This window comes from Falco cherrug, chromosome 6 (assembly GCF_023634085.1).
Source record: "Falco cherrug isolate bFalChe1 chromosome 6, bFalChe1.pri, whole genome shotgun sequence".
NCBI classification, from domain to species: domain Eukaryota; kingdom Metazoa; phylum Chordata; class Aves; order Falconiformes; family Falconidae; genus Falco; species Falco cherrug.
In genome coordinates this window covers 27,510,535-27,524,176 of record NC_073702.1, presented here as the reverse complement: position 1 = coordinate 27,524,176, position 13,642 = coordinate 27,510,535, and the positions used below count along the sequence as shown (strand labels likewise).

General features: G+C 38.4%; 1 long non-coding RNA gene across 1 annotated transcript; it reads left to right on the top strand.

Annotated features, from left to right (window-relative positions):
* The first annotated feature begins 4,248 nt into the window (after positions 1-4,248).
* LOC129736377 (uncharacterized) lies at positions 4,249-13,405 on the top strand. The gene is made up of 3 exons (XR_008732877.1): positions 4,249-4,404; positions 10,258-10,436; positions 11,900-13,405. It is a non-coding gene; the product is annotated as an uncharacterized LOC129736377 (long non-coding RNA).
* Positions 13,406-13,642: the final 237 nt, after the last annotated feature.

Sequence of the window (13,642 nt, the reverse complement as noted above, 5' to 3'; positions counted from 1 at the left end):
GTTCAGCTGATCAATTGGCTTTTTGGGTCAGTGGTTGTATGACATTATTCAACAGAGGACAGCTAAGTCCATACAAATAACAATTTAAAAAGTCGAAAGAGATCATGTACTTGCTGTCTTAAGCAATATGATAGAATTCAATAATACAGCTATTCATACCACTCTAAATTTTTCTTATAACCTGTTCTACAGTGTTTTACTACAAGCCAATAATCATGCCAAATATAATGTGATACTCATATTTTTCCAGTACCTGGGCATGAGCTTCCATGATGACAATATTTGGCTTACAAATTATTTTAACAAATTTTGAAGTGTTTCTAGTCATATCAAATTCACTACCAGAAGATAAACAGAGTGGTTTCAGGAATGTTTATGATGCTGTGCTATGTCATTAAACATAGTTTAATGCATTCATAGTAATAGGAGACTGAAGTTATCTTTTGAATGCATGTGTCATGCAAGTAAAAAATCTCTTAACAAAATACTATGTCTTTGCTACTTTTTGACTGGTACAATATCCAGCAAAGCCAGTAGCATTTCTCTTCTGAGCAGGGGTAGCAGGATAGCACTGTACTTCTTTCTTCATCATAGATTTCTGTGTATCTGAATCATGTCACTGTTTTTAATTGGCTCTTTTATCTGTCAGGCTAAGTTATTCTTCAGATCCCCTTTTACACTCTAGGTATGCACTGTTTTTGCGGTGTATCTGTGCAGGGTACCACGGCTGATGAGCCCCCAGAGCCCCCAGCACCGGCACTCGGGTGCGTGCACCTGGAAGAGGGGCTGAGACATGTGGAATCGTGAAAGGGCTGCTGCCAGGGGTGTCAGAGCCAGTAACCAGCCTGGTGTTATGGGCTTCGGGGAAACCACCCCCTGGGACTGCAGCTGTGCTGCAGGACTGAAGGCAGGCTGGATTGCAGACGTATAGTAATGCTTAAAGACTGGCTGCGCTGTCGGAGCATCATGTCTCTTGTTTCACAAGACAATTGTATGCAGTCTGCAGGCCTTTCATGTCTTGCATTTTATCCCGAGACCCATCTCCTTTTGAAAAGACATTTAAAGGCGTCTAGCATGTATGTGGGTAGGATTTTTTACCTAATAGGAGATTTTTTCCCCCAGATTTTACATGCAAATTGTTGGAAAGAGGGGCACACTGTTGTGTAAACTTGGAGCATGTGAAATGCGAATGTGTTCTGTAAATGATACATTTGTTGAATGAGTGATCACAATCAAACAATGTATCGCAATTGTTTTCTTTTCTTTAAAGTAATCTTGCAGTCCAGGAAAAAATAATAGGAACATGGTGAAAACAGTCTCCAAACTTTGTATTGTAGTGTAAGACTTCAGTGATGGTACGTGCAGACAGTTACTGGGGAAATTAAAGTTACTGCTTCTGTAATAACCAAAGCTTTGCCAAAATTGAATTTACATTGCATTTTCAGAGATCCTGTATCTATACAAATGGGTTAAAGAACCAGTGGTGGGGAGTTCTCTTATTTACTTGCCCATAGGCCAAAAAAAAAAAAAAAAAAAAAAAGTAAATTGTTACTTTTGACTGATGCTGTTACATGGAACTACTACTATATTGGTACTTCATTTAAAAAGTTAATTGTTTGGGTTGGGTTTTTTTTTTTTTTTGGGGGTGGGGTGGGTGGGTTTAGGACTCTGAACACTTTGTGGCTTGCTTTAAATCTCTGTTGTCCTCTGGGTGCATCCTCTCTTCATTAGTGGTTCTTTTATATTTCAAGATGCTTTATGCTGCCCCTGACACAAATGGGTATCTCCCAGTGGAACTTTCCATGCTGGTAGGGTTGGATAAAAGGCAGTGCACAATCCTTTTGGCCTGAGTTACATCTAACAATGGGAGCAATTGTGGCATTAGGACACATACCTTAGAAAGTAAGTCAGGTGGTATTGGACTGCTGGAGGTGTTCTTGTTATCCAGAGGTGGTTTCAGTACATTGCAAGAGGAAAAGGCTCTACTTAGTATTCAAGGAGGGATGAACAGATTGAAAGTTATGTTTGGGATGGGCTCTTGTCTCTACTGACAGTAACTGTGGAGTCTCCAGGGAGTCTATTCAACTCTGCCACATACGTTAAAAGGAAACAGTGTCAATCGTACTGAAGAACTTGGATGAATTTCACAAAACCACTTCAGTGTGACTTAGTGTTTTATCAGTTTTAAAGAGTGCTTTACCTTTTTCAGACAGAATAGGGATATGAAAAGTAAATAAACTATTCCTGTATCCAGGATGAAGGAAATAAGTGGATGAGGAGGTGCATGGAGAAATATGTAAACGGAGGTTTTACTGCATGTAATGGCAGTACTGGCTTTGGGGACCATCCCTCCACTGTCCTGTTCTGTGAGCTGCAAAGTGACTGTGAAAGTGCTCAGAGTGACCATGTTTCACAGTCTTTGCACAGATATAAATACCTATTATGCAAGACAGCAAAGAATCAGACCCAGGTATGGGTTATATGCAAATACTCAGTAGACTCCATTCTAGATGCAGGAGGTTTCCCTGCTCACTGCAAACAAGACCTGCTGCCCACTCAGCAGCTGCTCCACTTAATTGTTCCCTAGTTTTCTTGGCCAAAATCTTTTCCTTGTGTCTGAAAGAGCACCTTTAAGATTTACCATGAAGAATGATTTTTAAGATGTCTTTATTTGCCCTTGACAGAAAAACTCTTTATTGGGAGACAATGTGTCACAAAATGGGAGCTGTGGTTCAGGCTTGGTCATGCTGCTCCTAACTTTTCCCCGCATGACTGCACTGTAGCTTGAATTGATCGTGGCAAGTAAATTGAAGCTGTTAGTTCATTTAATTGTCAGTTCTGTGTCTGTGCACTAAGTCAGTCAATGATTCTTCTGAAGAGACTGCTACTACATCACATAGCTGTTCACATGGCCATTGGATGTGTATTGATGGTGCTAATGGAGTCATTGAGCCAAGCTCACATCTAGCAATGTCACAGCTCCCCAGATATTGATCATGATGGTGATTTGTTCTGCAGCAGTGTCCTGAAAACCCAGGCAGTATCAGAATCCAATGTACTAGTTAGTAGATAGGGTGACATAGCCCCAAGGCTGAAAAGGCTACATGAAACTTGAAAGACAACAGTAAAAAGAAAAAACAGTGGTGTTGATCGTGATACAGAATGCACAGGCTAGCTTTACAGTCATTGAGATTTGTCATCACTTGAAACACCTTGAAAATAGTGAATGTAGTGATGATTTTTTAAAATACCAAACTTGACAATATTTTAATTAAAAAGAACTTTCTAATGAACTTTTCTGGCCATTCTGAACCTAGTAAACAGAGATGATTATTTTTTTTTTTATGGACTGGATGACAGAGGAATTTTGATGAATGATTGAAAGACCAGTAGCAATCTTAGAAGTTAGTCTAGGGAAAATTTTCATTTGACCTAAGTGTAGCAGTGATCCTATTATATCTGAAAACATCTTGTAGAAAACAGCTGTTGGGTCACTAGTCCACCTCACCCTGGAGATAGGATTTCTTTTAACTGTATTCTGTCTAGAAATATGTCTTCATGTTATTTTGAAAGCTAACATTCATTTAACCCTATTTTGCCTCCTTTCTGTCTTCGATGCTGCTGTAAATAATCCCTCGGCCTCTTGGCTGCAAAACATCCTATCAGCATTTGTAGACACCCAACTTTTTATCACTGACAACCTCAGCTACATCTGAACTAGTGATATAGAGGTGAAAAGCTGTGTCTACCATTACTGACCCTTTAAGAAATATGTTACCCTTCTCTGCCTCCTTTGCATCTAAAGAAAATGATTTTTCTGTATAGGCTCTTTTTCTTCCAAGATTGCTCTGTCTTTGTCAAACGCTTTCCTTAAAAATGTCTTTGAGACCTATCCTGGGGATCATAATGATCATCTTCATCAAAGAACAAGAAGGCAGAACAACCTGTAGCATCAGAGAATTATTCCTCATGTACAATTGGATAAGGTGGGATTGATGCAACATTTAATAACTCATTTATTTTGGAGCAGAGGCATTCGTTATTTGCATTGATAATCATTCCGTCATTCTAAGTATTCTTCTAGAAAACAGGGTTCTGTGTATAAACTAAAAACTTCAATTCTGGGGGAGGGGAGAAGTCAGTGATGATACTTCTGTATGAATGATCTGGGATGCTAAGTAGTTTGTAACCAGCTGACATTGTGTGACTCAGCCAGAGAAAGCTGCCTGGGGTATATTGGGGAGAAATGACACAGTTGCTTATTATTGTGCTGAGATCAGCTGCTGGGACAAGAACAAGAATTATTTTTTTCTCAGAAGGAAAAAAAATAATAATGTATCCCATTGGGCACCACTGGAGGAACGCTTAGCTAATGAAGGTGCTAAGCCTGCTGAAACGTTGAAGGTAAGTTCCGTTTCCCTCCTGCTTACTGTACTGAAGCAAGACCATTATAGGACCAAAGCAGTGTATCCATAGAAATCAATTTTAAAAAGTAAAGCTCTTAAGAAAGCAGCCGCTTGCCATTTTTTTCCTGCTTTTTTTTTTCTTTTAAAGTAATTTTATAAGTGACATTTGCAGAACTTTTTAACAAATGGTCTAAAAATGGTACTTTATTAATGTAGCTAAGAAACAATAGGTATGTTATGGTACCTATGTAGGATTTACTTTAATGAGCAAATCTGGCTCACAAATCAGGATTATTTTGCAAGAGTAAGAACTGATAATGTGTATAAGTGTTTTCAGGATCAGATTCCACGCTGCATCGGAAATTTCTCACAGTTAATAGGTCCTCCAGCTAGTCATTTACTGCCAAGAAAGCCTTCTTATTGATTATTATTTCATATTAATGGATCTATCAGGTATTTATTTGGCAAGTTTCTTGATTTTCTGTATTGATTTCTCCCAGGGGTAAACGAACGGCAGAAGTGGACATAGGCAGTCCTCTTCTGCTAGGTCTAGATATTTAAATGTATTTTCAAAGTATCAGATCTATTACAGGAGCATTTGGGGCAGCCATTTGGATTCCAATAACGACAGATTGCAAGACTTTTTATTATATGAATGTGAACTCAGGAAAACAGCTGGATGGATCATGTCAAGAATACTAGCGTGTTAAGGAATCACAGGGGGGCAAATTTCCACTAGAACTCTAGATACCTGTCTTCAGCCCTGTCTGAAGAAGTCAAAGCTGTGTATGCAAATCAAACTGCACATTTCCAGCTACCACAGTTGTGTGTGCAAACGGAAAGTCAGCAGGCAGAAGTTTAGTAGTCCCCTTTAAACTGGTCGTGCCAGTATCTGAGAGGTGATTGGATGAGTTTATCAGTGTTCCAGATACAGCTTGTAATTGCTGCTTCACATTATAAACAAAGCCATTAACTGAAGCATGTCTACATTTAGTGAAATGAGTTTCATTCATTGAAGACATTGGGGCACATTTAATACCTTTTTGCTTTGTGTAATGACAACAGTAAATCTTGCGCATTTGCAAATATTTAAATCAAGCTTCAAAGTTAACCCAAATGACTACTTCGAGAGAGGAGCAGACTTTATGCATTCAACTAAAAATCTCTTTTTTTACATAAACATTTTCTGTTACAGGTTTATTTTTTATAAGATCTTGTGTAAAGACATTGCCTTTAGGAAAAAACATTGGAATTTTAGGGTTGTTTCAAATGAATGTATAAGGATAAGTTATATACCATGACTATGCTGCCTCCCATGCAGCTGGATTAAAAGGATTTGAAATACTGCTGGACCAAGCCCACAATAAAACTCTCTATTTCATGGTCGTGGGTGCATGTGAAGCTACTTCAGAATGAAGCTCATGATCCTGGACTTCTCTTCATGAGAGGCTGCATTTATGAAGATACTTTATAAACCAAATTGTAATAGAGGACTTGTAACTGCTCGGAGTTACATGCTTTACATCAGGGGTCCTCAAACTATGGCCTGTGGGCTGGGTACAGCCCCCCAGGGTCCTCAATCTGGCCCCCGGTATTTACAGGCCCCCCCGCCGGGGGCTGGGGGGGAAACCAAGCAGCCGCAGATGACTGCCTGCCACTTCATCCGCGCACCGGCCCCCTGGTTAAAAACTTTGAGGACCCCTGCCTTACATGGTTGCTTTTGGGGGAGCGCAAGGCTACACAGCAAGATGTAATTTAACCTTTTGTATGTGTACCAGGATTTGCATAATTGCACTCTACGCAGTTAAATCCAATGGTAAAACTGACCTTTGGATCAACCAATAACTGCAATGAAGGAGGATGTTCATGCAGTGATTTTGCTACCTTGTCGTGCAGCAAGATAAAATATCAGATGGACAATATTTGCAGAGTTACCATTTCTCCTCATGGCTCTATCACATTTGGGTTACAAATCCAAGAAATTTAAACTTGAGCTAACAAATGTTGGCATAAAAATTTTGGTGTTTGCTTCTCAGTAATTATCAGTAATTTTTAAAATTTATTTTCTCAGAATAAATTCTAGTTTTGAACTAGTGAAGAATTGAAACCGTTGTTCAGAACATTTGAATTCACTGAATTCTTTTTTGGAAGCACTTATTGGAATAACTAGTTTTTACACAGTCATTATAATTCCAAAATAGGTTCTAAAAATTAGGCTAGACGTTACCTAACAAAAAATGTTACAACTGATTATGCCCACACTATGAACTTCAGAAGCCTGCTCTTCATACAAATACTTTTATATGGATTTTCAGAGAATGGACACAATAATTCAAGGCTTGCTGCCTTCATTTGAAAGTTAATTTGGATTAAAATAAGGTTTGCATTTAAAGTGCAAAAGCTCTTCCTGTATAAATGCATGTGTGGACAGCTCTAATATGGGAATCAAAATGTCTTCTTGTTTCAGTTAATCTACTTTGAAAATAGAAGTGTTTAGCTTAATCCTTCATTGAACTGGAACAGGTCCACTTATTCCAGTCCACCTGTGAGTTATGTTGGAAAGGGAGTAGCTTTTCTGAATAACTACTATTGATTTCAGAAATATTTTTCCAACTGCTTAGGTCTGAGCCTGATCTCCATTGACATGCATTGCAGCCTTCCAAATCTCAAGTCTAAATTTTGCAACTATCTCATCAAATAGTAGACTCAGTTTTAAATGCTTGGAAGACTAGACTCCAAAACTGAATTTAAACTGTACTGAGTATTTGTGACAGAAATGTGACTTAATTTTTTGCTTTTACCAGTCTCAAACTACAATTAATTCTTTGTTGGCTGTAGGTATGCTAGTAGCAGTATTATTTAACATTAAAAATGACAGTGATGATAGTCATTAACTGAACAAACTAAATCACTGATTGTTTTGGAACAGGGGAAATCAAGTCATGTACACAAATCCCATCAATCTCAGTTAAATGGTGCCATGACTTTAGGAATAATTCTCTGAATCAGGACTTAAGGCTGTCAGCTCTAAAGGAGCAGGTCTTGTTATCTTCAAGTGTCTGAACTGTGCTTAACCAACTAGAACTGTTATATGGTTGAGAACTTGAGACACAATTGCAAAATATTATATAAGAATCTTCTGGACACTTCAGTGGATTCTGAGAATAAAATCCTTACACTTAGTCTTTTGGGGGGCTCAAGTGATTTTTTTTTTTTTTTTTTTTAAATGAGAATTTAAGCTCCTTATGCAGTTCACAGGATGGCTGATGTGCATACCTGGGTTACTCTGAAGGTCAAATACTGTGTATATTGGACATTTCAAGCTGCTGTCCTGCTTAAGTTCCAAATCATTAGCTTAGCAAATGGGAGCTTAAATATAAGCATAGTCAATGGGGAGGAAAAAAATCTGCTGCATAGTATGCCTAGTGATAGAAAAAGCTACAGAATGCGAACATAAATTTTTAATTCAACATTCCTTAATTTAAAAAAAAACCACACCAACACCAATCCCCTCCCCCTTACAAGCTTGCAAAAACTAGGTCTGAATTCCCAGTGGGAATAATGAGCAACAGCAAGAGTGAATGCTGGGAGAGAAGAATGCAATTGTATTAGGCTCCATCACAATGGGAGGTAAACCCAAATCATTTATAAAACGTAAATGCTGGCAGAACACAGGGAGCTCAGAGCACCACACTGCAGGTGTGATTTATGAGGCTGGGGACTGGCTATAAATCAAACCCTTTTGTTTTAAATAGTACTGCTTCAACGCAGGAGATCAGTTTACATGTAGAGGAAATGATGAAAAAAATGCAGTACATTGCATCCCAAGAATATTAGAGAATCAGCTTTACAATAAGACTATCAGTGCCATGTTCAGACAATGGATATCTGATGCGCAATTTAATGAATGCTCCCACTGCTTCTACAGAGTGCCCTAATCTAGCAACTCAAGTTTGTTTCAAATGTATTAATTATGGGATCTATTTTGTAAGACTAGCTGTTAAAATCATTGCACTTAGGATCAGGAATGCATTGGTTATTCCTGTTAACTAGCTAGAGGTGTCCTTTTATGCCACCAAAGGCTCTGCCTGTTTCTATGTTATCTGTATTTTTCCTTGATGATAAAGGTTTATGGGTCTCATTATTTAGTGGCCTTGTCCTGTGGAAATGGGTGGATAAAACAATGAATTCCTATGTATTCAAATACAGAGTGGGCATCCTGGAAAGTTCTGCCTGATTACAAGAAAATACGTGTATCTGGCAAAGAAAAGTGCTTTTCTCCCTCTATTGGTTGTATAATTATCAAATAGAAGAGATTCTAAAAGTAACGAGCAAAATTATGTCTTCTGCTCTGCTTTCCAGACCTGCCAGGGCTTATCTTGGCTGCATATTTTGCATTCATTTTGCATGCATACCACTAGAGCAAACTATATGCCTGAAACTGTGTCCTGCAACGTGGGCCAGAGAAGCACTTTAAAAGCTGAAAGGACAAAAAGCCTACATAAAGGGAGATACAGCCGTTATATCAGTGTTCAAAGAAATTTATAATGAAACAAAAGCTTGAGTACGGTGCATTTGCACGTATTCTGGGCATTTGGTGTAGTGGTCTTATGTCAGTAATAGTTTAGCCATGTGAATGTAAGAAGTTGCCTTTAATTCACTGATAAGCAGAGTGCCTTTATGTCAGCAAGGAGCCAAGAGACATCTTGTATTGCAATGCTTTATTACTTTCCAAGAGTCCAAAATGCAAACACTAGAGAAACACATAAGCACAATTTCCAGGATCTTTCCAAGGCTCTGATATTGATATAGCCAGCATCAGCTATTGCTGGAGGCATTAATATCAGTTGCTAGTTTGAGGAAAGTATCACTTCACTGAAATAATTGATTTTTTTTCTTACTTATTGTTATAAAAACACATCCAGTGCATAAATATATGGGCAGTCTATAAATGTTAAAACATATTCCCTCCTCAGTAGAGCTTGCAGTCTAGATTAGACCAATATATGAAAAAGATATATTGATGATGAACAGAGAAAAGAAAGAAGTGTCTGAAAGTACTTTTACTGATTTCTTGAATCTGACCAGGTTTCCAGCTGATAATGGGCCAGACTTGTAAAACTATTTGGGCTTCTGTTTTTCAAAGATTAGGGTGCTTAAGTGTCTTTAAAAATGCCGTCATTTTACATGTAGAAATCCAATGCATCACAAAAAATGCATTATGTGGGAGAGGAGTAGAGATGGCTTTGTGCCATACAACTCTGATGTTGTCTTGGACGCTAGAGTCAATTTAGATAGATAGCCTTGAAAGGGGTCTGCCCAAGTTGTGTAGTCCTCTCAGGTTGCAGTGACATCTGTAATCTCTATAACACTTTGTGTTTTAACTGGATTCCTGAAAACTCTTTCCATCTTAGGTATTTTTCCTAGGTGAACACGCTGTCTTCTTTCCTTGTCTGTTGTGCCCTGTGAGAGAAATACTTTTGTGGACTAGAAGCAGTGTTTTAAACCCCATTTTTGCAAACTCTTCTGCCTTTTACACAAATAAAGATGTCACTCGAGGGACCTTGTTGCAACATAGTTAAAGCTGATTTAAACATTGAATTTCTTTGCCATCATAAAGGTTAAATACACGGAAAAGCAAAAGAATGTTTATATAGCAGAAACAATAATGAAGGGTTTACATCTGCAGCCTCCATGAACAGTAGAGGCTGTGGCTTTTCCTACGTACAGCCATCAGGAATAACTGGTGATTACCAAGTTCAAAGCCTATTGTCTCCTCCAAAAAGCCGAGTTGTTTTTTTGGGGTTGTTTCAGAATGACGTGACGTCTGATGGCTCTATTCCTTTTATAGGTCTTCTTGATACACATTGAATCCTGACCTGGGATGGAAAGTGATTTTTGTGAACGTATTTACAGAATGACGTGTAATAGATCTAGCAAAGGCTGAAGTCTGGTAATAGTGACTGATGTAGTACCACAGAGAAAAGAAACCTGAACACTGCTCTCCGAGGAGGCCGAGTGAGGAGTGAGGTAATAATGGGTTTCATTGCCCAGTCAGGGTCGACAGAAGGAGAGGTGATTTTGCTCCTCAGATTGTGCTCAGAGGACAGGAGGCGGTGTGTATTTTACATATATGCAGTAGGTGATAAGACAGACTTGTTCAGTGATCTGGGAGGCATTGTGCTATGTACAAAGGTCTCCTGCAAAGCTGATGAATATTTTTTCCTATTGCAGGCCTGATACACTGAATGCCTCCCTGCAAATCTTGAATCCAACCTTGCTGTGATTTGCTTGCTGTATAATCTCATTAAGCCAATGGGTATCGCACCTGTGTAAAAATCACAGGAGAATTTTTTATATTCTGTAGCTGACAAAGGGAATGTCCTGAATTTATTCTAATGGCGTGGTTTTACTTTCAGGTAGGAGTTGGCATGCGCAGACCATTTCAAAATATTTACTGCAATGGCTGCAAGCATGAAACGTTCCGTAGGAGCTTACATACATGAGCATGCAGAGTATATAAAGAGGACGATTCATGAACTTTGCTGATTAAACCATAACCTTCCACATAGGAAGCTCAAGTAGGTCATGTACTGAGGGGAGCTAGGAAACGCACGTATGTGTGTGATGCAAATCTGATAGCCTGTTTAGTAACCAGGAGTGGCCAACAGATGTTCATCCCCATTTGTCAGACGTGTTTACACATTTTCCTAGATGTTACAGATATACAGTGTATATCAAGAGCTCAGAATCCAATCTTAAAAAGTAGATGTCTTCTAAGATTGTATTCAAGATAAGAATTAGCTTTCCAACTTCATCAGCATCTGAGACTTGATTCATCAGAGCACTGAAGATGTGCGTATGGCAATCTCCATTCAGCAAAATTTTTACTTTAAAAACATGCTCTGGGAACAGAGCTTAAAATGAATGTGGGTTTATATACTTTGCAAAACTGGGTTTTGACTTTGAGCCTCTGGATGGGAAAATTAGTCATGAACGTTTGCTTCATAGTGTGAGATTTCTCCCTTTTTAATCAGGAGAGGACTGGCACAGGTGTCGTCACTGGAAACCACGACTACTGGTAAACAGTTATCAGGAGATGTTAGAACCCCTTTTAAAATAACAGCTAAACATGTGAGTAGGTAGAAAATAAGCAGAAGTAGTTTTTTTAACATTTGGATATTAAGAAAATATTTTTTTTTCAAAGATTGATGTTTCAGTTTCAAAATTAAGCAACAAATTTGTAATTCAGAGAAAGTTTGCAGTCATCTGTAACGCTTGGGGTCCATATGCCTGCAGACAGACATTCCCTTTATAAGTCATTTTTCCCGGATCCTGGGTTTGTACAAATGTAAATTAAATGAATAAATAAATACACATATGTGTTTTAATATGTTCCACCATTCCTCTGATACTGCCCTGTAGGATACAATAAAGACATGAGGAATCAGAGTAAAGGGATCAGGAAAGGCTTTCTCTTTATTCCTTGTCAGGAATACAGACGTAAGAATCAGTGCTTTGGAGGATGCCCTGTTACTAGACCCTAATGTGTGTCAGAAATGCCATCTTCAGCTGCGCTGCTAGTGGAGCTCTGCAAAGTCTGCTCCACAAAGATGTTTGCAGACTGAACATGGAACCTTTTTGGCTTCAACATGCCATTGGCAGCAGCAGTATCTCGCTTCCTCCCCTGCTGTCTGTAGGCCAGAAACATCACTATCTCCAGCCACGGCAAACTGAAGAACCTAATCATCCCTATCTGTTCTGAAAAATGTGCACTGTGAGGAGTGTCCCAGAAATGGTAACTTCCTGATGTGAGTCAGATTCTCCATCCTAATGTCTGTGGATGTCTTCTGAATTTTTAAGCATTTGTATTTTTTTTAGTATTGACATGTTATCTTGCAAAATAAGTTCATTAGTTGAACAGTGCTCTTTCACAGCATGGTAGGAGTTACTGCTCCAGGTAAGAGCACTTTCTGGTCTGGTGCCTATCTTCAGATTTGCCAGGGGATGACACCGTATGGCAATGGGAAGATTCTTTAAAAGCCCTAATTAGGTATTAATACAGGTGCTAATTTCTGCCTTTAATGTACCTCTGACAAATTATTATCATACTCCAGTGATGAGGTTTAAGGCAGGCAGACTGGTGGGGGATATGAAAGGGATGGAGGATCCTGCTGGACAGCCCAACTCAAACCTTATAAATCACTGGAAGTAGGGTTTTGGAGCAGATTCTGGATTTGTTCATAATTATGTATACACATTTTTAGTTTAATAGGTATGAAGAGTATAAAACAGGGTAAGCAAACTATAGCTTCAAAGGGAAATGTTTAAAAAAGTTTGAGAACATCAGTCCTAATTATTGTATATGACATTAATTTTAATTTCCAATTAAACTCTAAGTAGAGGATATCTTACACACATGACTGTTTCTGGTCATCTGCATATTATGTGAAAGAGCATGTTTTGCTATTTTTCAATGATATATTTAATGTACTTGAAAAGTTTCATTTCTCTCTCTGTAGTTCCAACCCAGGTAAGAAATTCTTTTTTAAACCTCATAAATTAGAGAAATTTCCTATTAATTCATCTGGTATAGCCATTGTTAGAAATGTTATATTTTCCCCCCCTTTTATGTGTTGTGTAATTGGTGATTGATCCAATTTAGTTCTAAGTGTCAGAAGAAGCAGAAACCCCTCTAATTTCCAGAACCTGCTCTACAACTTTGTAGACTGTGTATATTCCAGTCACAGTCTCTATCTGTGCAAAATTTGGAATAAATGTATTGAAGTCAACAAAGCTGTTTTAGTTTAACATAATGTAATAATAGACTTTGTCCTCGAACTCCATCTATCATTCCAGCACTCGTTAGGCATTCTGGTTTTGTTCATAGTAGGAGCCATCATAAAGAAATTGATTTCCCTCTGTTCACTCATCCAATTTATTGCAAGAGAACTCCATGTTCATTTGCCCGTTACGCAGCATTTTGTGGAGTGAGAAAGAAACAAGCCAAAAGAAATCAGCAGAAGTAGTTATCATGTTGGATGAGACTCTGCTCCTATTTATTTTTGGTATAAATGCAGAACAGCTTCACTTCTCCTGGAAGAGTTTATTTGCATTTAGTTGGGTGAGACTAACTCCAGATTATACTCTGAACCCCAAACTTCACCACCTCTACCCCTGTTTGCTGCACTGAGTTACAAAAGAGACTTCTCATGATCTTGTAGTCTATGTGTTAC